Source organism: Hoplias malabaricus, chromosome 4, assembly GCF_029633855.1.
Source record: "Hoplias malabaricus isolate fHopMal1 chromosome 4, fHopMal1.hap1, whole genome shotgun sequence".
Lineage (NCBI taxonomy): Eukaryota > Metazoa > Chordata > Actinopteri > Characiformes > Erythrinidae > Hoplias > Hoplias malabaricus.
In genome coordinates this window covers 11,337,732-11,362,616 of record NC_089803.1, presented here as the reverse complement: position 1 = coordinate 11,362,616, position 24,885 = coordinate 11,337,732, and the positions used below count along the sequence as shown (strand labels likewise).

General features: G+C 39.9%; 1 long non-coding RNA gene across 1 annotated transcript in view; it reads left to right on the top strand.

Annotated features, from left to right (window-relative positions):
* LOC136695677 (uncharacterized) overlaps nucleotides 1–24,885 on the top strand; it is a 184,615-nt gene that overhangs the window by 2,170 nt on the left and 157,560 nt on the right. The gene's annotated exons all lie outside the window — the stretch shown is intronic.

Sequence of the window (24,885 nt, the reverse complement as noted above, 5' to 3'; positions counted from 1 at the left end):
AAGAGGAAGTGGATCAAATGGTGGAAGCAATGAAGATGCAACAGAGAGACCCTGATGTAGAGGATGTGTTTAATCAGATGTCGTCATGCCTGGTTCTGGGGAGAGTCTGGTACATTTCATGCACAAAGAGCCAGTCTGAATGCAGCTAGTAGAACAATTGCAGTATTAGTATTTTCCTGGACTATTTTTTATTTATTATTATTTCCTATTTTCCTCTTCTGAGAACTCCTCCCTTCAGTTTCTCGACTGGTGACAGACTCAGACCAGTCACCGGACTGTGACAGGGTCAGTTTGTGTCTGTTCTCTCTTCATCACACACTTCAGTTTGGATCATTCTTTCTGCCTGAGCTTTAAAACAATCCTTTTACAAACTGACACACCCCAGCACTGACCAATGGAACGTGATCAGTCAGTGCTCCTCTAAGGAGGCCGTGCTGGAACAACACAGACCTCATCTTCACCATCACTGTATGAACTGTTTATCAGAGAGCTGCTGTACCTCTGGACACTTGAACTGGTCTCCCTCCATCAGCAGGAGACACTGCCCTTCAAGCTCAATATCAACACCCAGCTTAGACCAGGGCAGCTCTGGAGCTTGTGAGAGTGTAAGGGCTCTGTCTGGTTTCTTGGTGGATGTTTCTGACACCAGAGCAGTTCTCCATCATTTGTTCAGTCTGAGCAGAGACCCCAGGTCAATACAGACACCTGCACTCTCTCTCTTTTCTGAGATTCTTTGGTGTGCTGTAGTTTCTGTAGAATCACTGGAGTCACTTTCACTGACCGTGACGGTGTTTCAGATTGACCAATGAGGATGCAGTGCTGGATCTGTTTCCTCTGATGTTCTGTGCAATGTGTTTCCAGCAGCTTTCACTAGAGATATTCCTCAATTGTTGCTTTCTTAAGCTGAAGCTTCTCTTCCTCAAGCTTCTCAGGGGCCTTAATCGCATTAAAAAATAGCATGCGTACATTCCATTTGTTCACACACTCCTCCACAATCTCTGCATTTTAACAGAATAGAGCGCCTGCAATAAGCATGTAGCATAGCTGCAACAGCATTTTCAGCACCTTTCCCAGGGCCGTGCCACAACTAGAACATCCATTGATGGAGCTTCCAAGCAGCAAACACAGCTGGACACCTTCGTATAGATACAGCCCCTTCACCACACATAGAGCCGCAGCAATAATAATCACACAAACTTACACTTTATTTGGATTCTAAATTGTTTACATGTTGGTGGAGGATTCTGCACATGGATGGGGTTTTTTTTCTCATTCCAGTTTACAAGAAGCCTTACCTGAATTATTTCTGACCCAAACCCAGTTCCTCTCAGCGATATCTGATTGTATTTATTTTTAGAGAATTTAGATTTTCTTCAGCTGCTCATCAAAACTGGTTTAAGGGACAGTGACATTTTAATGGCTCACGCTGAGCTGTATGTAGGGAAACTAGGGAAACAAGGATCTAGAGGATGTACATTACTTTATCCTCAGGTCAGTGCACTGTCTCCCAGTTAAACATAGGATGATTTTTAAAGTGCTACTGATTATTTGTAAATAAATAAAGTGCCTCAGACTAAAATATATTTCAGATCTGTTAGAAGTGTATGAACCCCGTCACCCCTCAGATCACTAGGGACCGGTCTGCTAGTGGTGCCCCGGGTCAGAACCACACAGGGGGAGGCAGCTCTCAGTCTCTATGACCCCTGAACCTGGAACAGACTCCCGGAAGACGTTAGATTAGCCCCAATATTACTGTCTTCAAATCTACACCAAAGACCTTCCTGTTCTCCTGTGTCTTTGAGTCACGCTGCACTTAGATCTACACCTTTACTTTATACATCTCTAATTTAGTCTGTTTCTTTTCTTTTGCTTTTCTTTTATTGCACTGTTTTGTCTTTTATATTTTCATTCTAATTTAATAGCTTTTTAATTGTTTATATTCTACAATATGACGCTATATTAGGGTCAAAAGTTTTGTTGATTTGAAAAATAATCTGAAACAAAGTATTTCTACTTGAATGTTTCATACAGAACTGTGACTGTATTTTTATTATCAATGCTGTTACTGTAAGACATTTACTGTAATAACATTTTTATAATGTTATTTTACTAACAATTTCACTGATAAAGTGAAAACCATCCTCGGTCCTTATTTACTCTTCTTTCCTGTGCTTTAACAGTCTGTATTTCTCCTGATTTACTGCTCTGTAGATTGTTAGGAGAAGTTGATGTTGATTAATTTATTCCAACAGTCTCCTCTGTAACTACACAATGACCAATGTTTGTGGACACTGTCCAGTATTTCTTCTGAAATGAAGGTCATTAATCAGTCTCCTCTTCTGCAATAACTCTCATTTCCTCTGTGAAGACCTTACACTAGACGTAGGAACATTTGGATGAAGATTTGATGGCGTTCAGCCACAAACCCTTGAGAGCTGAGGTTGTGGTTAGTTCTGAATTACATCTTCCACTGCATCTCATCACTAACGTACAGTACTTTGTAGAAACTTGTAGTAAACACTGACTCAAAGGAACATCAGCGTTCATTAAAGTCCATCTGCAGCTGTTTTTCTGAGCGTAAAGCTGCTGTTAACACCAGCTACATAAAGTACACTTTCAAAAGGAGTTATGGACTAAGTGCAGCTTTGTAAACTGTGAGAGAGACCTGAAGATGAACTAAACAAATTAAAATAGCTGAGGTTATTATAATTCAACATCATTTTCCTATTAAAGGGATAGTTCTGTTGTTTTGAAGTGTGTATGAGATACTTAATCCTAGTGAGTGTATTACCCACAGCAGACGATGTTCAGTCTTCTTCCAGTTCACAGTCTTCTTCCAGTCTGCTCCTGTGAACTGGAAGACTGCTGATCACTGTCTGCTGTGGGTAATACATCTACTACTTATTACTGATCATATGGACTTCATACAGACCACTTCAGAACAACAGAAATAATATATATTACTTTAATACCATGTTACCAGCAGGGTGCTAACTAGACTGTATTAATGTTATGAATCTCTGGAAGGAAATGAAGTTAATAGCAGCCAGGAGCTTTTAAAAACAGAGCTATAAAACCTCAAATAGAGAAATGGGCAAAAACGTTGAGTGAAGTGTGTTAATACACACACAGAGCACTAAAGTCAGAGGGAGATAAATAAAACTAATTGGTGCAGATCGAGTCGTAACACAAGGCCAATAGAGGAAACAGTTCAATACCAACCAACACACACTGGTGTATTTTCTGATCATTTCAGCCTCTTACTAAAATAGGAAAATGTATTTTTAACTCCCAGTGCAGCGGTACATCTATTATCACTGTTATTAAACCAGCACATGCTCTACATGCGCAGGTTTGATGTTGGGGTTTTAGAAGCTGTTAATTCTCTCTCCTCAAACACAGCTCACACTGCGTTATAAAATAAATAAATATAAAATTATATAAGTACTGTACTTTCTCTACAATCTGAGGGTGGTCTGCAGAATCTCTGGTATCTGTTTGTAAAGTGTGACATCACACGTTTCACCATTTCTGGGTCCAGTTGCACCATCGGTCCTGTGTCGTACGTTCATAAGATGTGTTTACTGTTCGAATAAAGCTGAATGTCTCAATCAATTATGGGATCTCAGTTCAGAAAAAGGAACAAACTCAACATAAAAGGAAGCAAACGTGTCTGTGGCAGCACTTTTTGTTCATTCTGATCTGTGTGAGCTGTGGTGTGGACAGGTGTTCTGACCAGTTGTACCACCTAGTACAAATGTGCTGCTGTGGTGTACTTTTATACTTCCAGTTGTTTAAATAAAATAGTAGGTGAGATGCATGTAATGTAGCCAAGTAGCACATTTCTACAACGGAACACAACTCGTCTGAACACCGGCTGTGCTACTCTGTCTCTGGAGCAGAGGAGCCGCGTCGAGGGAGCTCCGTCTCCGGGGGTCAGTCCTGGTGTCCTAATGAGTCGTGATACCGGCAATTCGCTTCTATAAGCGAAAATAGCGGAGACATCATTAAGGGAGGGAGAGGAGGCAAAGTGCTGCGGGCGCACACTGCCCCCCTGTGGCACTCGTTGGAAATGCCGCTCATATTATTGTTAAAGTACTGATACTCATTTAATGGGGTATTATACCATTTTTATTAAAAAAGTATCTAGATATTTTTCTAGTATCGGTATACCGTGCAACACTAGAGGTTATCCACATCCATTATCCACCATCAGGAAGGTTTGTGTAACAGCAGATAAATGCTGTGCCAATCCTGCCGTACAACAAGCTCAAAGACTGCTGTGTTCACTTATTTTCCCAATGTCCTTGGTGCATAATCAAGAGCATTAAAGCAGGATGGCTGTGTCTCACTGACCATTTCACAAAATAAAACATCAAGTTTGGGTCAACAATGAATACATTCATTCATTGTCTGTACCCCTTATCCAGTTCAGGGTCACGGTGGGTCTAGATCCTACCCGGAATCACTGGGCGCAAGGCGGGAACACACCCTGGAGGGGGCGCCAGTCCTTCACAGGGTGAAACACACTTACACGTTCACTCATGCACTTACACCTACGGACACTTTTGAGTCACCAATCAACCTACCAATGTTTGTTTTTGGAGCGTGGGAGGAAACCGGAGCATCCGGAGGAAACCCACACGGACACAGGGAGAACACACCACACTCCACAGGCATTCACCCAGAGAGGGATAGGAACCTAGGAGCTGGAGCTGTGTGACTGTGACACTAACTGCTGCGCCACCCTGCCTCACAGGGATTAAACCTAGTCCTGGACTATATCTTCCCTTCAGTGGAAAATCACAATTAAGTGTGCTGTGTGGTCCAGAACTTTGCTTAATCCCTGTCTGGGAAACTACTCCAATTAATTTATGCTATATTGTATATTAGCATATTGTACAAGCTTTGTTTTAAATGCAAAAATACCTGTTGTTTTGATTTGAAAAATGTAGACTGTGTTGTTGTAACAATCAAATTAAATGGAACCACTGTCCACAATCCAGTTATGTAAATCCAGCTAAAATATATTAAGTTGGATAAACACAATGAAAGAAGTTCACTATGTAGAAAGTAAATATATACATGTGCAGAAAACCTAGTGTATATAAGTTACACTGAATTAATTGCTTTAGGTGAACATTATCACTTTGAGTGGAACTGACCAAATCTTGTGTTGTTGTCCCTGAAGTGTTTTGTTTGGTTCCAAAAATATATTTTCATGTTGAAACAATACAATCCAATTGTGTGGAACCACTGTCCATAATTACATTAAGTTGGTTTTGAAAGAATTACTTTTTGGGTGTAATTTCTCATGGTGGGTTAATGACTGTAAAGTATATGATGAGGTGAGTTTAACAGGATTCACCCCTTCATTAACACTGCTAACGTTAGTTAAACTAGCTAGCTAGGTGTCAAAGAGCTGCTCTAATCTGTACGTGACACTGACACATTTTAAATCTCACACATTTGACGTATTGGCTCTAACTCACATTAGTTCACATTGAGAACAAATATCTCCACGTCACTTTCAAACAGATTTTAAACGAACCTTTTAAAACACTGGGGACTGAACTTAACGAGCTCTGATGGAGCATCAATTGACTTATAGATTCACTATTGAATCATTAAAAGCTGTTATTCTGAAACAAGGATAATTCAAAATGTCTGACCCTCAGGTACAAATAAAAATAAAAAAAATAAAAAAAACAGTGCTTCCCCTGGTAAGTTGTTTGAATGTAGATCACTTGAAATATTAAACTAAAGACTACTCAGTAGAACACGACTGTTCTCTCCGTACAGTGCAGTGAATAATAACAGATTATAGCTCCATGCAGAGAGTGGGCAGATCTTATTTTCTTCTGGTGCATTTACTACATTGTGCTTGTTTTGTGTTTAACACTGAATCGTGTGCAGAGTTGTGCACAGTTTTGCAGTGTGTTCTCTGCAGCAAACAGAAACATGACTTTCTTCTGTATTTTTTGTTCAGTTTCTGAAAAAGAGGAAATAATCAGACAATTCTGATTAACGAAACTCATTTCTTCACATACAGACTCCAAATCGCTCACCACAGACTGTAAAAGATGTACGTGGGACCCCCCCATCTTCTCCAGTTTACAAATAGAAAATATGGGAAATCTAACTTATAATCTGTTTTCACAAATATATTAAAAGGTTTACATGTAAGACAGTGGGAATATGACGTGTAATCCGTTTCCCCATTTTTTTTGCTGAAACACGATTCCAGATTAAAACGATACTAAAATATTCTACGCAGATCTGAATGCACGTATAGGCGCGTCGTTACGGGGTTTCACCACATTTGCTTACGCATGCAATACTAAAACGGACTAAAATTAACAAGTTATTATGAATATTTTTCGTTTAAAGCAATCTAAAAAGAGGAAAAACAAACATTGATTATTATATATTTACGTATATTGTATTACTTTTTATATACATTTACATGAGAGAGAGAGAGTTTTGAATGGTTAATGATGTACATGTTGAGATACAGATTAAATTTTACTCTAAATGTATTAAACTCTTTAATTTATAATATAGAATAATAATACCCACAACTTGTTCTGTATCATTTAGTACTGGTCTCGCCTGTACTGTAGGAATCATTTCTTCTTCCATCAAAAAATGTTCCTGTACAAGTTTTCCTTGGACAATCGACAGACTTCTAGACATGTTTGGTTTAACTTTCAGACCTAGCCAACCTTAGATCATCACTGACCCTTCCCAGCAACAGCTGTATACTAGCCTTGTAACCTTATCTGACATCTGGAAAAATTCAAAAGAGAAAAAGAAATCAAAAAAGAATCAATGTCCAATGCTAAAAAGTGAGCTAATTCGGCTAAAGTTAGCAGGCGATAGCACTCCTCCTCGTTCATCTGTAACTCTCCAAACCGGATTGTAACTCAAAAAAGCTTGGGTTACACAGACACAAAGTGTAACTTCAATCATTTAATCCACATTGCAGCTGGTGAAAAGCACTTATTACGGATGTCCAATGATAAAAACTGAGCGAATCCGGCTAAAGTTAGCAGCTGGAAACCCTGGCTCACTGCTCAGTAACTCTCAAAAACTGATTATAACACTCTCGTCAACAAAACAATCACTAACTAGCACAGCAACACATGAAAAAATGGCAACAAATGCTTACTGAGGACTGTGTCCTCGGGTCTGTTTCAGCTCACTCTACAGTGTAGATTCAGTCCAGTATTAACACATTCTCTCTCTCTTTATCCTCCTTGCTCTCTCTGCCATAAAATGTCCATATTGGAAATATCGAGCTAGATTCTTCATGTTGGTGGGTCACCATCCACCTGTGAACTATGTGGTGTTAAGCGTTGCCCATTTCTCACAAGAGTCCTCTTCCCCCTGATTCAGAAGTTGCTTAGTGCAGTAAACCAGAAGAGGACCCGGCATAGCCACAACTGAGGCCATATTCTCCCTTTTACGGCTCTATGGAACATTACAATCATTTAGTCATTTTCAGGTTCAGTGTTCCTTTAATATTAAGTTTAATTATTAATTAATTAATTAATCTTTTACTTAAAGTGTTTTATGCACCCTGCCCCTGGGTAATTTGAATGTTAATAAAGTTTTACTGAGTAATAACCCAGTTGGTATGAGCACAGTTCAGTTGGTATACTGAATTTAATGTAATTAAAAGCAAAATTGCAAAGCAAGCCATGAATGTGCCTTTAAAAGTGATGTTTGCCATGCGAATGAATTTTGTAGTTCTGCAGTTACAATGATTAGCTCCTTATTACTATGTGCTCCAATGATCAGAACACCACAGAGCAGGTGGATGACTTTCACTGATGTGGTGGTGGTGGTGAGAGTGTGTTGTCCTGGTATGACTAGATCAGACACAGAGATAATGAAGTTTTTCAACCCCTAAGTTTCAGAAGGCGGTTTTAAGATTAGTAAAGCATGCTTTATGCCAAATCTGTCCTGTACCAATATGATTTAAATTGGACCTGAGACAATATTTGCTTCTTTTTAGGAGCAGAAATGAAAATTAGTCAGAAACTACTATGTTTTACACAGAATGTGCTGATTGGTGGGCATGGGGTAACTGGAGTGCTCACCCAGGGCGTCACATGCTAGAACCGCCACTTCCTGAAGCGGATGTTGTGTTCCCTGCAATGAAAAACTGTAATGAGACGCACCTATACAAAACTGAAGTCAGTTTCATATTCACAGCTCACTATTCCTTTGGCTCCTTATTCACAGACTGAAGTTAGCTCCTTATTCACAGACTAAAGTTAGATCCTTATTCGCAGACTGAAGTCACCGACTGAAGTTAGCTCCTTATTCACAGACTGAAGTTAGCTCCTTATTCACAGTCTGTTATTCACAGACCGAAGTTAGCTCCTTATTCACAGTGTCTTATTCACAGACCGAAGTTAGCTCCTTATTCACAGACTGAAGTTAACTCCTTATTCGCCTGTCCAGATTCAGTGAGCCGTGATGAAAGAAAGGGACTGTTCAATGTGAACATAATGCAGCGCACATTGCTTTTAACGCTTCATGGACAAATGAATAGCACTAAATACAGAGAGTAACAAACTGTTTACTCTCAAAACACAAAAAACAAGCTAAAAACATACAAAATCTTTTCTTTCTTTCTTTCATCGAGGCACAGTAGTCGTTAGCATCATCATGTCGTCCATGTAAGCTCTGATTGTTTCCTTTTTTCAAGCAAACCCAAGTAAGTGAAAATGTCAAAAAAAAACACAGTATTTCCATAGGGCAGGCCTTAATGTACCTAAAATATAGAAATTCCAGAAGATATAACTGGAATGTAATCATAATGGGCATCATGGTGGTGCAGCAGGTAGTGTCGCACTCACAAAGCTCCAGGGACCTGGAGGTTGTGGGTTCAAGTCCTACTCCAGGTGACTGTCTGTGAGGAGTTTGGTGTGTTCTCCCTGTGTCCACATGGGTGTCCTCCAGGTGATCTGGTTTCCTCCAAAGGTCCAAAAGCACACATTGGTAGTTGGATTGTGTTTACAGACAGTGAATGAATTAGAGTTTTTATAATTTGACTATGATGATTTCAGGGGGGTTTTACTTCCCCATTTTTGAAAAGCTTGATACACACCTGCTCTTTTGAGTATCTGGTGAAAATCAAATGCTGAGCCAAATTTACTGCGATAACAAACCAGCTTAGAGTTACCATACCCTGAGTGTATTCAGGTCCTCTGATTAACCTTTTTTTCTGCCTCCTCTGATGAAATATTCTTCACCTCTGACTAACCAAGGGTAATGGCCTATCACACAAAATAAGATACATATCATGTGAAACAAAAAAGTTCATATTTAAGACATGGTGAACACTATAATTTATTCTAAGCTGACCTCACTTTCTAGCTGTAAATCTGAGCATCTACTGTATGGTTTTCATCCAGTCACTCGCCACCTGTGCATGTGAATAAACTAGTTTTCTAGTTCCTGGTGGTTCTGTTTGTTAGTGTTTATTCCACCTGTTTTTTTTTTATCCGTTCTTTGGAGTTGTTAAGACATCAGAGATAATTGCTGGTGTGTTAGCATGTGGTTCCTATAACATTCCAGGGCCTTGGTTGTTTGATGATTGTGGTCTTTATATTAGGGTTACTTAGTGTATTACTAAGCATATGTTTGGGTGTTAAGCTATCAGTCAATGACAGATGACATAGCAAAGTTAACAAGAAATTGTTTTGGCTGGCATTTTGGAAGTACTCTGTGATCAAGGATCTAAACTCAAGCCTTGAGTGTATTAACAATAAACAGTGTGTAATTAAAATTTGAGACCAGATTGTTGGGATATAGGACATCTGCCCTTTTGCCTCAAGAAACAGGTTTCCCCATGAGCTCTCACACGTTCTACCATAAGCCTCAATGTAAACATGCACAAAGAAACCTTAGTGTAGATTGCATTACTGTGTTTTGGTGAAGGGCAGATTGCTTGACCATGGTAGACAGGTATGAGTTGGCACTGCTGCTCTGTGTGTGTCTCTGTATAATGCCGGTACTGGACGAGGACATAGATGTTATTCATTGTTTTGTGGAAATTATCTAAAGGTTTATGTGCAAAGAGCATGTCTCCCGCACTCTGATGGTCCAACCACTTTCACTACAACATGCAGAAATGAAAAGTAAGAATGTAATAAAGAGTCTTTTTATTTATTTTACTGAAACTCAGATTTTGAGGAGCAGAAATAAAAATTTGATACTTAGGGGAACTAAGGAAATCCCATTCATTTTCTTACGATACCAAATGAAAAAAAGGGGAATAAAACCCTGAAGTGTTACGCCCAATTTTCTATTTTGTATTTAGCTTCAAATGTTCAGGAAAGGGAGCTGATAAATGTTACATGGACAGTGGTCGATAGGTGGATGTTAGATCGTTGCTGTGGTAAAAGTATATCTTAGAAGTCACCTACAAGAAACAGTATTGAAATTGTACCCTGAAAATGACAACACCACTATAACATGCAACGTAAAACCAAAAAAGTCCTTGCCACACAAATCAACTCCTAAGAAACTCCCAGAATAAAGAGTATTTAATTTAAATTCATTAAGGTCCAGTTGGAGAACATTTCCTCAAGCCAAGGTCCTGAACATGATTTAAGTCCAAAACTGCATTAGTTCATCTGACAAACAAACAACCAAGGATAACACAACTGGTTTATTAAATGTTATATCAGGTATTGAATATTGGTTATACATTCATATAATGAAATGGATTACAGCGATACATGAGGGATAACAATTCTAAAAGAGCTATAGTTTATCCCAGAAATACACTCAACACCAACCTCTGAGTTATGAATGAACCAAGTGACCTTACTTTAATGCAGAGGACTTCGGCTTTCTGGAGCTTCTCGTAGATGTTGCAGTGCAGCAGGTGCCACCTGCCATTCATCTTCTTCCCCTGGGCTTTGCTCAGAGACACAGCCTTAGTAGGTGATCATTCTGAGGGAGCAGGTGGCTTTCTCCATCGCAGGATCTGCTTCCTTGGGCCACAAGCATGCATGTCTGTCCTGGCCACAGATTGGGGCCTGAAGTTCATTCCACAACTTTCAGGGCTCAGAAGTCTGAGGTCTCTTTCATGCTCAGGGGGTGGCGTTGACCGTCACTGGACTAAACTACAGCTTCCTAATTTGCAAATATAAATACTATATATATATATATAATATAAACTTTTCTGTGAATCTAATACTATTCTCTAACTTCATTTCTTAAGTGCCCAAATGAAGTCCCCAAAGGGAAACTGCTCTTGTTGCTCTATTTTTAATTTCTGTTCACTCTCTCCTCTGTTCTGTTCTCTGCTCAGAACCTTTCTTTTTTAGAACACTTTTCCTGTTCTTCTCAGCACAGTATTGCTTGAAACTCTCCAACTCTTAATTGCTTAGAAATAACACGAACTGACTAAAATACTTCAGCATCAATTGGTTTAAACCAGGCGTGATGACCAACACCTTAAAGGTATGATGGGTCCTGAGAGACTGAGGGTTGGAAAATCCCTCCCTGGTTCGGAATCTAATTGGATGTTTAAAGATGGAGGTCTTTTAGACTAGAACCTTCCTGAAGTAGTGGCATCACTTATCATTAACATTTACATTTGACAAGACAAAGACTTTAGGAGTGAACGGCCAAAATTGTTACATCTCTGAAACATGCTTTAGCAATTATGAACAAACAACATTCCTTATACAATCTTCATACACAAGTTTCTCACATGAGTGCAGTCATTTCAAGACTTGCTTCCAACAAGTCGATTATACGAGAGTTTGATTAAGATGCAATATAAAGATTATATGTTAACACAAAGTAACATTATTCTGACAAAACAATGTTTTACACAATTAAAACATTTTAAATTGTGTGATTAAAATGTCATAAAATGAATGTTTCTCTGACCTCGTGCCTTAAACAGGGCCTGAAGTATAGTTTTTATGACCCTTTCTCCAGATTTTAAGGCACCAAAATGTTAACTGGATTTTGATTCTGGGGGAAGGGAGTAATCAGAGTGGTCACAGAGAGTTACCGGGCTAAGTTTCTGAAAATTGAAGTCCTAAAATCAAATTTCTATTGAGAAAAATTAAAGCATATTCATCTCACACTACATCAATATTTGTCTGTGTTTACTCTCAATTGGACAAATTATAAATAACCAATATCTGGACTACTGTGACACTGAATGGATTAAGCGGAAAAGATGATGATGATGATGAAGAAATATCTGGAGCGTTAACCTGTAACTGTGATAAACACTCAGTTAAAAAGTAAATAGCTCTCATTAGTTTATCAGTTACAGGTCCAGGTCCAGGTCTGGGCAGGACAGCTTCTGGGTCTGGACCCTGACCGCTGTTCACATATATATGACCCCTGCTGTATATCACAGATTCATAACTTAGCATTATCCTAGCAACCACCTGGAATGCTACAATAATCATTCAGTAACCACCCACAATATCCCAGAAGCACTCTGTAACAACATCCACCAACACCCTGCACTCATTTAGCAACCACTTACTGAGAACCTACCACTGACTTTGAACTGAATTGATTCTCTAATCTTTTATATTTTATGTATTACACAGAATCTGCAGAATCTCAGATCTCCATCAGTGTCAGAGTGGGCTCCTCAGCTCTTCTTCCTTGTGACTGGAGAAATATATCCAGTGAACAATCGCACAGTGATATTCCTCATGTGGAGTGGCGCACCATTTCTGGGACAGTGTTAGAGAGAAGAGGAGCTGTATCAGATCGAGGAGTATAAAGGCTGTGTGGATGTTCCTGAAGATCAACTGCTGAAGGGAGACTGTTCTCTGGTGTTGAAGGACATTAGAGCTGAGGAGCGGATATCTCCAGTCTCTACGTCTCTTCCTCCAGAGTGTGGTGCTCTCTGTTGGTGGTGAGGAGATCAGGGCTGATGTGGAATTATACAGAGATTATATTATAGCTGTTTAAAAATAATGTTTTAAAGCCTAACTAATTTTCTTTCTAATTGTCCTGAAGGTTCACCTGAGGATGAACAATGGGAAGATGCAGAGCGTGAGTAAATATGTTGTCTATTTCAATCAATGGAGTTATTAGTGTCATTGGTTTCTAACAAACCCTCATTATATCGATTGTTCTACTTTATTTCACAGTTTCAGAGGCGAATCAAAGTGAGGAGTCTCCAAGTGAGTGAATAACTCTTCTATTCCTCTCTTGTAAAAATGTTTGTCTTATAACAAGGGGATTTATTATTGGTGTATGTCTCTGTAACACTTGGTCATTCATCACCAAAACACAATCCTGTAACTGTAATAGTGATCAAATGTTGGTAAAAAAGTTAACATGGATCTTTTTTGATGAAGACAAAATACAGTCACATGAAGGTGTGAGAAACAGCCAAGTAACCACTGTTCTGTCCAATGAAGTCTGTGAACATTAAAGCTTTTTCTTCAAAGGTTGGGTTTTGTCCACAAGAAAAGTCTATTATTTGCAGAAGAATCAAAATAATGTTTTGATTTGTTTTTTTTTTAACCACTGCAGATTATAGCAACAGTAAAGGAATCTTTGAATATTTTTTCCTTTAGAAATATTGAATATACAGTTTCTCTTCATCTGTCTACTGTCAGTGAACACAATATAAGAGAGGGATAACTGTTCAGTTCTCAAACAACAACAGGTAAAACTCAGCAATACTACCTTAAGAGCCTTAACTCTGTAGATCTCTCCCTCACTGTAAAGAGAGACAGAGCTGTAGTGTGTACTGAATGTGTTCAGTGTTCTCCTACGTCTGTATCAAAGAACTGAACATCACCCTTAAATCATCTCTGTTTCTGCAGGTAATACAGGAGTGATCCACTCTCTCTCCTCCATCATCACATTCATCCTGACTCCTCCAGGGCCTGTGAGGAAACACACATCATGGACCTACACTGTGAAGTGAACATGGTGGAATTGTTCTTTATCAAATGAAATCTAATTTATTTGTATAGTGCTTTTTACAACTGATGATGTCACAAAGCAGCTTCACAGAATTCTGGTGAGTGTAGGGTGGGCAGCTCCAAGGCAAGTGGTGGTGTTTGGGTGAATGTAAAGCAGAGAATGTGAACATTTCCAGAGTGTGGCTAATGACTCCAGCAGGTCTGACTATGACAGCTTTAACTAAAAGGAGAGAACCAGAAGGACACACAGACGCGGGAGCATCCTGAAACACTGGCATCCCTCCGCTCCACCGTCAACAAACCTGAGTAATCGCGTGAAGCCGTGGACGACACCAGCGTCTCAGTTTACTATAATTCCCTGTGTCCATGGACCCCCTGGATCTGCCGTATTTATCTATTGGGGAGCATTAATTACCAAAAGACAAACTAAACAAATGAGTTTTTAGTCTAGATTTGAAGACTGTGACTGTCTGGAAGATCATTCCAGAGTTGGGGGGCTTTATAAGAAAAAGCTATTCGCCCAGCTGAGGCCTTTTGAATTCTGTGAGCTATTAAAAATCCAGTTTTCTGTGATCTGAGTAAACGTGGAGGCTCATAATAGGAAATAGTATCTTGAAGGTATTCAGGAGTGAGCCCATGTAGAGCTTTATATGTTAATAACAGAATTTTGTATTTGATACGGGATTTAATAGGCAGCCAATGGAGTGATGACAGAACTGGACTGATATGTTCAAATTCTCTAGTTTTAGTGAGCACCCTGGCTGCAGCATTTTGAACTAGATGAAGTTTACTTAAATTTCTGTTGGTGCGTTCTGACAGTAGTGTGTTACAATAGTCAAGCCTTGAAGTAATATAGGCATGTACTAACGTGTCTGCGTCCTGCAGGGGTAAGGCATTTCTGATCTTGGTGATACTGCCTATGTGCTGATATACCAGTTTAAAAGTTCTTTCTGGAACCCACAGTGTCTTCCACCACTGTGTTACTGAGCAGCAGGAGACATATTAAATACCAAAATGTGAGAAACTGGTGGCAGCAATTGTTAGATTCTGTCCAAAATAGCAGCTACAGACATGTTATGAACGCATGTCCTAATCTGGAAGTTACCATTAAATGGTTAATAATTTAATTTATAATAACTTTTAATTGAAGTCTTCTCATTCATTATCTGTTATAAAGGACTGTAAGATAGTGTTGTTGAGGGATGGATATTTTTGGTGGAAGTTTGGTTCTCAGAACAGCAGTGTCACTCTAAAAACTCCACACTCTGTGATGGCAATGTGTCTATACTGACCCCACACACCATGAAGAGAACGGTTAGAGTGTACAGAGAATCTAGGGGATCACAGATAAATCTGGGTTTTGGATTAAATATTTACAGTGGTGTGAAAAAGTGTTTACCCCCTTCATGATTTCTTTTTTTTTCTGCGTTTGTGACTCTTAAATGTTTCAGATCTTCAAACAAATAAAAAAATTAGTTAAAGACAACACAAGTAAACACACAATGCAGTTTTTAAATGAAGGTTTTTATTATTAAGGAGAAAAAAATCCAAACCTACATGGCCCTTTGTGAAAAAGTGTTTGCCCCCCAGTTAAAACATAACTTAACTGTGGTTTATAACCTGAGTTCAGTTTCTCTAGTCACACTCAGGCCTGATTACTGCCACACCTGTTCTCAATCAAGAAATCACTTAAATAGGACCTGCCTGACAAAGACAAGTAGACCAAAATATCCTCAAAAGCCATGCCATGCCATGCCAAGATCCAAAGAAATTTAGACAAAGAAAGTAATTGAGATCCATCAGCCTGGAAAGTGTTATAAAGCCATTTCTAAAGATTTGGGACTCCAGCGAACCACAGTGAGAGCCATTATCCACAAATTGTGAAAACGTGAAACAGTGGTGAACCTTCCCAGGAGCACAGTGACGACTCATCCAAGAGGTCACAAAAGACCCCACAACAACATCCAAAGAACTGCAGGCCTCACTTGCCTCACTTAAGGTCAGTGTTCATGCCTCCACCTTAAGAAAGAGACTGGGCAAAAATGGCTTGTATGGCAGAGTGCCAAGACAAAATCCACTGCTGAGCAAAAAGAACATTAAGGCTTATCTCAATTTTGTCAGAAAACATCTTTATGATCCCCAAGACTTTGGGAAAATACTATGTGGGCTGACGAGACAAATGTTGAAATTTTTGGAAGGTGTGTGGCCCATTACAGCTGGCATAAAGGTAACGCTGCATTTCAGAAAAAGAACACCATACCTACAGTAAAACATGGTGGTGGTAGTGTGATGGTCTGTGGCTGTTTTGTTGCTTGAAGAAAAACAAAGTGAGTACTTTGGAGTGGCCTAGTCAAAATCCTGACCTGAATCCTACTGAGATGTTGTGGCATGACCTTAAAAAGGCGGTTCATGCTCGAAAACCCTCCAATGTGGCTGAATTACAACAATTCTGCAAAGAGGAGTTGGCCACAGTTCCTCCACAGCGCTGTGAATGACTCACTGCAGGTTTCTGCAAACACTTGATTGCAGTTGTTGTAGTTTTTAGGTTTGGGGTAAACACTTTTCACACAGAGACATGTAGGTTTGGATTTTTTTCTCCCTTAATAATAAGAAATGTAAAAACTGCATTGTATGTTTACTTGTGTTGTCTTTGACTAATATTTAAATTTGTTTGATCTGAAACATTTAAGAGTCACAAACATGCGAAAAAATAAGAAAACATCAAACACTTTTTCACACCACTGTATATGAAATAACAACCAGAGCTGAGACCCAGCAAAAGACAGACAGGGTAACTCGGCTCTCTGCTCGTTGCCTTGAGATGTCACCTAGGTATAATTTTATTGAGACTGTCTACTGTCTCTATTTCTCTGGTTAGAATTTACACTAGAAGTAGGAACATCAGAAAGTAAACCAGACGGCATTACACCATAGCTATTGTCTAAAGATATTCCATGTCAGATTTCAACTTCTGTAGTTTGTAAGAGGTAAACGCTCCCTCAAAGAAGAAGAGTAACTTTTATTGATTCCCTTGGGGAAATCACTTTCCTGCATTTAAGTGCTCCATTGTAGTAAACACCAAAACACACTACTGACCAATTCTTCACAAACACTAGGGGCAGTGAACACACACATGACCAGAGCAGGGGGCTGCCAATGGTTAGGTGCCATGAATTTGTTTTTCTGCCAGTTCTGGGAATTGAACCAGCAATCCTTCATCTTAAACAGAACATTTTTAGTGATTATGGCTGTTATTACAGCTGCTGTAGTGGGTCTAGGCTCCTGTTTAATTAGACACTATTTATTATACAAACTGGATTCCAAAAAAAGTTGGGACACTAAACAATTTGTGAATAAAAACTGAATGCAATGACGTGGAGATGGCAAATATCAATATTTTATTCGTAATAGAACATAGATGACAGATCAAAAGTTTAATCTGAGTAAATGTAACATTTTAAAGGAAAAATATGTTGATTCAAAATTTCAGTGTCAACAAATCCCCAAAAAGTTGGGACAAGTAGCAATAAGTGGCTGGAAAAAGGAAATTGAGCATATAACAAACAGCCTGAAGACCAATTAACACTAATTAGGTCAATTGACAACATGATTGCGATAAAAAGAACTTCTCAGAGTGTCAGTGTCTCTCTGAAGCCAAGATGGTAAGAGGATCACCAATTCCACCATTGTTGTGCAGAAAGATAGTACAGCAATACCAGAATGGTCTTACCCAGCGTAAAATAGCAAAGACTTTTAAGTTATCATCATCAACCGTGCATAACATAACCAAAAGATTCAGAGAATCTGGAATAATTCCTGTGCGTAAGGGTCAAGGCCATAAAACTCTACTGGATGCTTGTGATCTCCGGGCCCTTAAACATCACTGCACCTCAAACAGGAATGCCACTGTCAAGGAAATAACAGAATGGGCTCAGGAATACTTCCAGAAAGCAATATCAGTGAACACAATCCACTGTGCCATCCGCCGTTGCCAGCTGAAACTCTACAGTGCAAAGAGGAAGCCATTTCTAAGCAAGCTCCACAAGCTCAGACGTTTGCACTGGGCCAGATGAGATCTGTGGTCAGATGAGTCACGATTTGAAGTTCTTCATGGAACACTGGGACGCCATGTCATCCGGACCAGAGAGGACAAGGATAACCCAAGTTGTTATCAACGCTCCGTTCAGAAGCCTGCATCACTGATGGTATGGGGTTGCATGAGTGCTTGTGGCATGGGCAGCTTGCATGTCTGGAAAGGCACCATTAATGCAGAGAACGATGTTCAGGTTCTAGAACAACATATGCTCCCATCTAGACGTCATCTCTTTCAAGGAAGACCCTGCATTTTTCAACAAGATAATGCCAGACCGCATTCTGCAGCAATCACAACATCATGGCTACGTAGGAGAAGGATCCGGGTACTGAAATGGCCAGCCTGCAGTCCAGATCTGGATTGGGAGAGCATTCCTATTTCTGAACTTGAGAAACTGGTCTCCTCTGTCTCCAGACATCTATTGAGTGTTGTAAGAAGAAGGGGGGATGCCACACAGTGGTAAAAAATGGCCTTGTCCCAACTTTTTTGGGATTTGTTGACGCTGTGAAATTTTGAATCAACATATTTGTCCTTTAAAATGTTACATTTACTCAGATTAAACTTTTGATCTGTCATCTATGTTCTATTCTGAATAGAATATTGACATTTGCCATCTCCACATCATTGCATTCAGTTTTTATTCACAATTTGTTTAGTTTCCCAACTTTTTTGGAATCTGGTTTGTATGTATAAATTAAAACTGTTTGTTGTTTCAAATCTTTATTTGTACACATTGTGTGATTTAATGAGCAATCAGTAATTAGTAAAAGAAAGTAAATAGTAATAAACATTTTCAGTTATTTGTTATTCAAAGCTCTTATCCTAAGCTCTTGTTTAAGGTTTTATACAATTCTCATTTATTCTCTGACATTAACTTTCAGTAATTAAGTAAAATGTAATTAATAAAATAAAGTAAACCCAGATACAGTATTTTCAGTTTTGTTCAGATAAATATCAGGACTGACATAATTACGTATTTGTTTGGCAGTTCATTTCAGGATCGACTTCGTCTGTACAGATATTGAAATAATCAGTTGTCCAGGTATTATTTGGCTGGTGAACCATTCTCAGTTCTGCAGTGACCCTGTCCTTACTGTGGTTTGGCTCAGTGTGAAAGTACTTCTCTTTTAAAATGAATAATTCTGTAACAGATCAAATGTGAAAATGTGATTCAAATACATTAGTTTCACACTTATCTCCCTACACTTCTGCTTCACAGTAAAATCTGTTACAAGGTTGTATCTGAATAAACAGTTTTTCTCTTTTAATACAATTATGCAGTGTTCATTGTTGTGTTTTGAATGTTGTCAACAGCTCTTCTCTTATATTTATTTCTATTAATGAGATCATGAACACAGAGTTAATAAAGAAACACTGACACAACAAACTAAAACCAGGAACTTTGCCCTCAACTTTATCAGTGAATTTTAGCTTCAGTCACTGTGTGATACTTCATTTAAGCCCCTGGGAACCCATTTGGAAATTTAGTGTTCTTTGTATTTGTGTTTTGTATTTCTTTTTTTGTATTTGTATTTTAATCATTTTAAACTTGGTGTGATGTGAAACATTTAGCAAACTTTAAATAAAAAACACAAAACAGAAATATGATTAATCTCTCCTCAAAAATGACCAGAACTACTCTCCTCTCGATGTAGAATGGGCAGTCCTAAAAGTGGGTAATGCTTATGTCACTATTACCCTGACCAATCACAAGGCTACAATAGCCATGCCTCCTCTCTGAGTCAAAGACAATGGTGAGGTATAGTTTAGCCATTAATAAACAAGCTAGCTATCCAGCAGTTCACCAACGTCAATCTCCCCTCGTCAGTGTTTCTCATGACACCTCCAGAAGATTGAACAGTGAAATTGCCCACTGTGCCTTTTGGAGGAGGGTAAAGTTCCATCTCCGCTCCCTCTCTCCTCCCCATTGATTTCAGAACAGTACTGTAAAAGTTAATTACGAATCTACAAAAATGCCAAATCAAACCTAGTGTTGCTTTAATATGACTTTCTATTGTCATTACTAAGGTCAATGAAACAGTGGAAGATATGATTCGGACAGAGGTATTCCACCTTTCCATACAGACACAGGACAACGTATATAAATCAGAAAAAAGAAATATGCAAGTTTAATGTGGAAAAAGCAATAGTACATGTGAAAGGGGTGAATAAACCCCTCTCACTGGCTCACAGGCCCATGAGCCTGGACATATGTGAGAAATGAAACAATATTTACACACACACACATTTCATATATAAATATCACTTTGTTTAATAATATCTGGGTAAGTGCCTGCTAAAACTCACATTGTTCCTCACGGGGCGCGTTGGTCTCGTGATCGCTTCAGTTTTCATTAACATCGGGTGTCCGTTCAGCGTGTGGCCATTTGTTTTCATAATGCAGTTTTCTGTATGTTGATAGTGTGGTAGTGGGTACCTCACTAGCCACACGCTCCATTTAAACGATGGCAACATGTTTTAAAATACCGCTGTTAAAACTTGCACCCACACTGATGCTGGCGTTTCCCACTTCCTCATCCATTATTAGGGACCGGGCTGGAACGCGCGCTGCTCTTAATGGCCCTTTATTGGAGGTTCTGGGGTGGAAGATGTCTGTTTTAGAACGAGGGGTGTAATTTATCTCTAACATGACGGTGGTATTTACATTGTGCATGTTTTAATTTCTCAGTTCAATAATATGAATTATGTGTTGTATTTGGGTGCTTGGTGTTATTTTAAAGTGATGAAAAGTGATTTTTGTTTCTTTAGGAACTGCATGTTCCTGGCTTACCATACCTTTATGGATGGTATATCCCAGGTAGGGTTAATGAGGGGAAGGTATTTAAGCATGGGGTGTGAGGAGGAAAGTTGAGTTGAGTTAAGTTGGAGTGGGCCAGCTTGTGGAGAGGCTGCACCCAAGATAGCTCAAAGAATTTGTGTTTTCTTTTGATGTTTTTTCCCTTTTCTCTTTGTTTTGGTAAAACTTACCCAATAAAACAAAAAGAAAAACTTACTCTGCAGTGACTGTACCTCTGCCAGTTATTATACACCCAACATGTTCACAGTACAAAAACAATATTCTAGGTTTAAACATCACACTTTAGCTTTGAAGGAAAAAGGTGTTCAGGAGGAACATCAGAATTCAGCAGAGGAAAAGGAGGGAAGTTGAGCAGAGGTTTTCTTGGTCCATTTACTATTAGTTCATTAAAAGGCAAAAGTGCAGATTTAATTAATGATGGTGTGACGTTTACAAAAATTAACCTGGATAACTCGCTATCTTTTGTGAAAGAGGTTAAGCACATTCTTCAAAAGTTTATAACAACTGAAACAGCAGTAAAAAGCACAGCACAGCAGTGACCAACACAGAGCCTCCTGTCGTCTCAGCAGTGACCAACACAGAACCTCCTGTCGTCTCAGCAGTGACCAACACAGAACCTCCTGTCGTCTCAGCAGTGACCAACACAGAACCTCCTGACATCTCAGCAGTGACCAACACAGAACCTCCTGTCGTCTCAGCAGTGACCAACACAGAACCTCCTGTCGTCTCAGCAGTGACCAACACAGAACCTCCTGTCGTCTCAGCAGTGACCAACACAGAACCTCCTGTCGTCTCAGCAGTGACCAACACAGAACCTCCTGACATCTCAGCAGTGACCAACACAGAACCTCCTGTCGTCTCAGCGGTGACCAACACAGAACCTCCTGTCGTCTCAGCAGTGACCAACACAGAACCTCCTGACATCTCAGCAGTGACCAACACAGAGCCTCCTGTCGTCTCAGCAGTGACCAACACAGAACCTCCTGACATCTCAGCAGTGACCAACACAGAACCTCCTGTCGTCTCAGCAGTGACCAACACAGAACCTCCTGACATCTCAGCAGTGACCAACACAGAACCTCCTGTCGTCTCAGCAGTGACCAACACAGAACCTCCTGTCGTCTCAGCAGTGACCAACACAGAACCTCCTGTCGTCTCAGCAGTGACCAACACAGAACCTCCTGACATCTCAGCAGTGACCAACACAGAACCTCCTGTCGTCTCAGCAGTGACCAACACAGAACCTCCTGTCGTCTCAGCAGTGACCAACACAGAACCTCCTGTCGTCTCAGCAGTGACCAACACAGAACCTCCTGTCGTCTCAGCAGTGACCAACACAGAACCTCCTGTCGTCTCAGCAGTGACCAACACAGAACCTCCTGTCGTCTCAGCAGTGACCAACACAGAACCTCCTGTCGTCTCAGCAGTGACCAACACAGAACCTCCTGTCGTCTCAGCAGTGACCAACACAGAACCTCCTGACGTCTCAGCAGTGACCAACACAGAACCTCCTGACGTCTCAGCAGTGACCAACACAGAACCTCCTGACATCTCAGCAGTGACCAACACAGAACCTCCTGTCGTCTCAGCAGTGACCAACACAGAACCTCCTGTCGTCTCAGCGGTGACCAACACAGAACCTCCTGTCATCTCAGCAGTGACCAGCACAGAACCTCCTGTCGTCTCAGCGGTGACCAACACAGAACCTCCTGTCGTCTCAGCAGTGACCAGCACAGAACCTCCTGTCGTCTCAGCGGTGACCAACACAGAACCTCCTGTCGTCTCAGCAGTGACCAGCACAGAACCTCCTGTCGTCTCAGCGGTGACCAACACAGAACCTCCTGTCGTCTCAGCGGTGACCAACACAGAACCTCCTGTCGTCTCAGCGGTGACCAACACAGAACCACCTGTCGTCTCAGCAGTGACCAGCACAGAACCTCCTGTCGTCTCAGCAGTGACCAACACAGAACCTCCTGTCGTCTCAGCAGTGACCAACACAGAACCTCCTGTCGTCTCAGCGGTGACCAACACAGAACCTCCTGTCGTCTCAGCGGTGACCAACACAGAACCTCCTGTCGTCTCAGCGGTGACCAACACAGAACCTCCTGTCGTCTCAGCAGTGACCAGCACAGAACCTCCTGTCGTCTCAGCAGTGACCAGCACAGAACCTCCTGTCGTCTCAGCGGTGACAAACACAGAACCTCCTGTCATCACAGCAGTGATCAACACAGAACCTCCTGTCATCTCAGCAGTGACCAACACATTCTTGTATTAATGTAACTTTAGAGCTTGTTTGATTTGCTCATTTCTGTCGTGTTTTATCTTTTCTGTTCTGTGTAGGTCTGTGTCAGTAGTTCTAGTCTGTACCTGTGATATTTAATGTTTCTCCTGTCTGTTGTCATTCTTTTGAGTTACCCTTAGTTCTAGTTATGTTTCTGTTATTCTCTACTCTGTTGTGAGACTGTCTTTTATATTCTCATTTATTCCCCTACACATACTTCCATCTCATTTGTCTCTTGTACCGCAGCCCTGTTGTGACACTCCCAGTCTGATTAGATACATCAAGAGATTGATTTTATTTTGCATAGCTTTCTAAACCGTGATCACACGTTAATAGGTCATGCAGTGAATATTTAAGTTTGTGTACATTAGCAACACCACGCTCAGTAAGAAGTGTGAGCTTGAGGGGTTCTAACATGCACTGACCTTAAAGAGCTCCATCTATTTCTTTTGGGACAAGTTAGAGTGGTATCTATGCTCCAACAAAGACCATCCTGTATCAGTACCTGACCTTGTCCAATTTTATTTGGTGAAATGCCATCAGATCTAAAGAGTAATGTTCCAACATCAGATTAAACGTCTTCCCGAATTAGTGAAAACGTTCCGTAGATTTTTCTTGTAAATGAACAAAAAATAGCCTCCACACCGAGCACTCCACCCTTTTTTTCACTTTGGGAACTTTCTTTAGTTTTTGACAATGTTGGGGTTTAATGTGTTTTATGGCACGCCCCCACCCCCACCCCCACCGGTATATTTCCGTTCTTATACTTTCATTTTCATTGAGAGCTTCTCGATGTGAGACGTGGCAGGTAAGATTTTTATTATTTTACTAAACCCAATAAACCTGGTAATAATTATTAAAGAACACTGCCTCGTGTGTCGGGATCTACCCAGTACCGATCCAGAATAAATCAGTCCGCGTTCATTTTAGTTCCAGTGAAACTCACTGTCGGGGCAATGGCGAGTCGGGTGTGTTTTAATTTGTTAAAACCTGGAGGAAACAACGGTCTCTGCCTTTCAACACTTCCACCTTAAACAAACACCTGTGGGGGATAAGTGTGTTTCTGAGAGCGCTGAAACAGCTCATTGACTCGTGTAAATGCTCTCGTTGAGTAAATAAATACCACAACGCTCCGTAAAATCTAATCAAACGACTGCGGTAAAGTTGGTTTCATATTCGACATTCGTTTGACATTCGGAATTCCCCTTTAACGTATATTCGTCGGTACAGTTGCAGTGTAACAAAGGAAACCAAAAAATAGCATTCATAACCTTTATTTACTAAACTGCATTTGCTGAGATTAAGCCAGAAACGCCGCCGATTATCGCTGTTTTTACCCCTGCGTCCAGCTCCAGCGCACAATTACTACAATAAATGTAGTGTTTAATGTAAATATCCAAATATTAATATCTTTCGTTATTGTACCTAATGATGTCACATCAAATTGCAAATGTAAGGCTAATTTTGGTGAACAAATGTTATTATTATTATTATTATTATTATTAATCTATCTATCTATCTATCTATCTATCTATCTATCTATCTGTTTGTTTGTTTGTTTGTTTGTTTGTTATAATGAATTCAATAACCAAATAAATATTAAACGTTATGGGACCAAATGATATCAAAACAACTAAGAAAAATACAGACATTTGTTCTTTACACATTACAAGGTTTGTTTTGATGAAAAATTATGTAATTTATTTTATAATGATTAAAGTACTCATATAAATATATTAATCTCTCACGT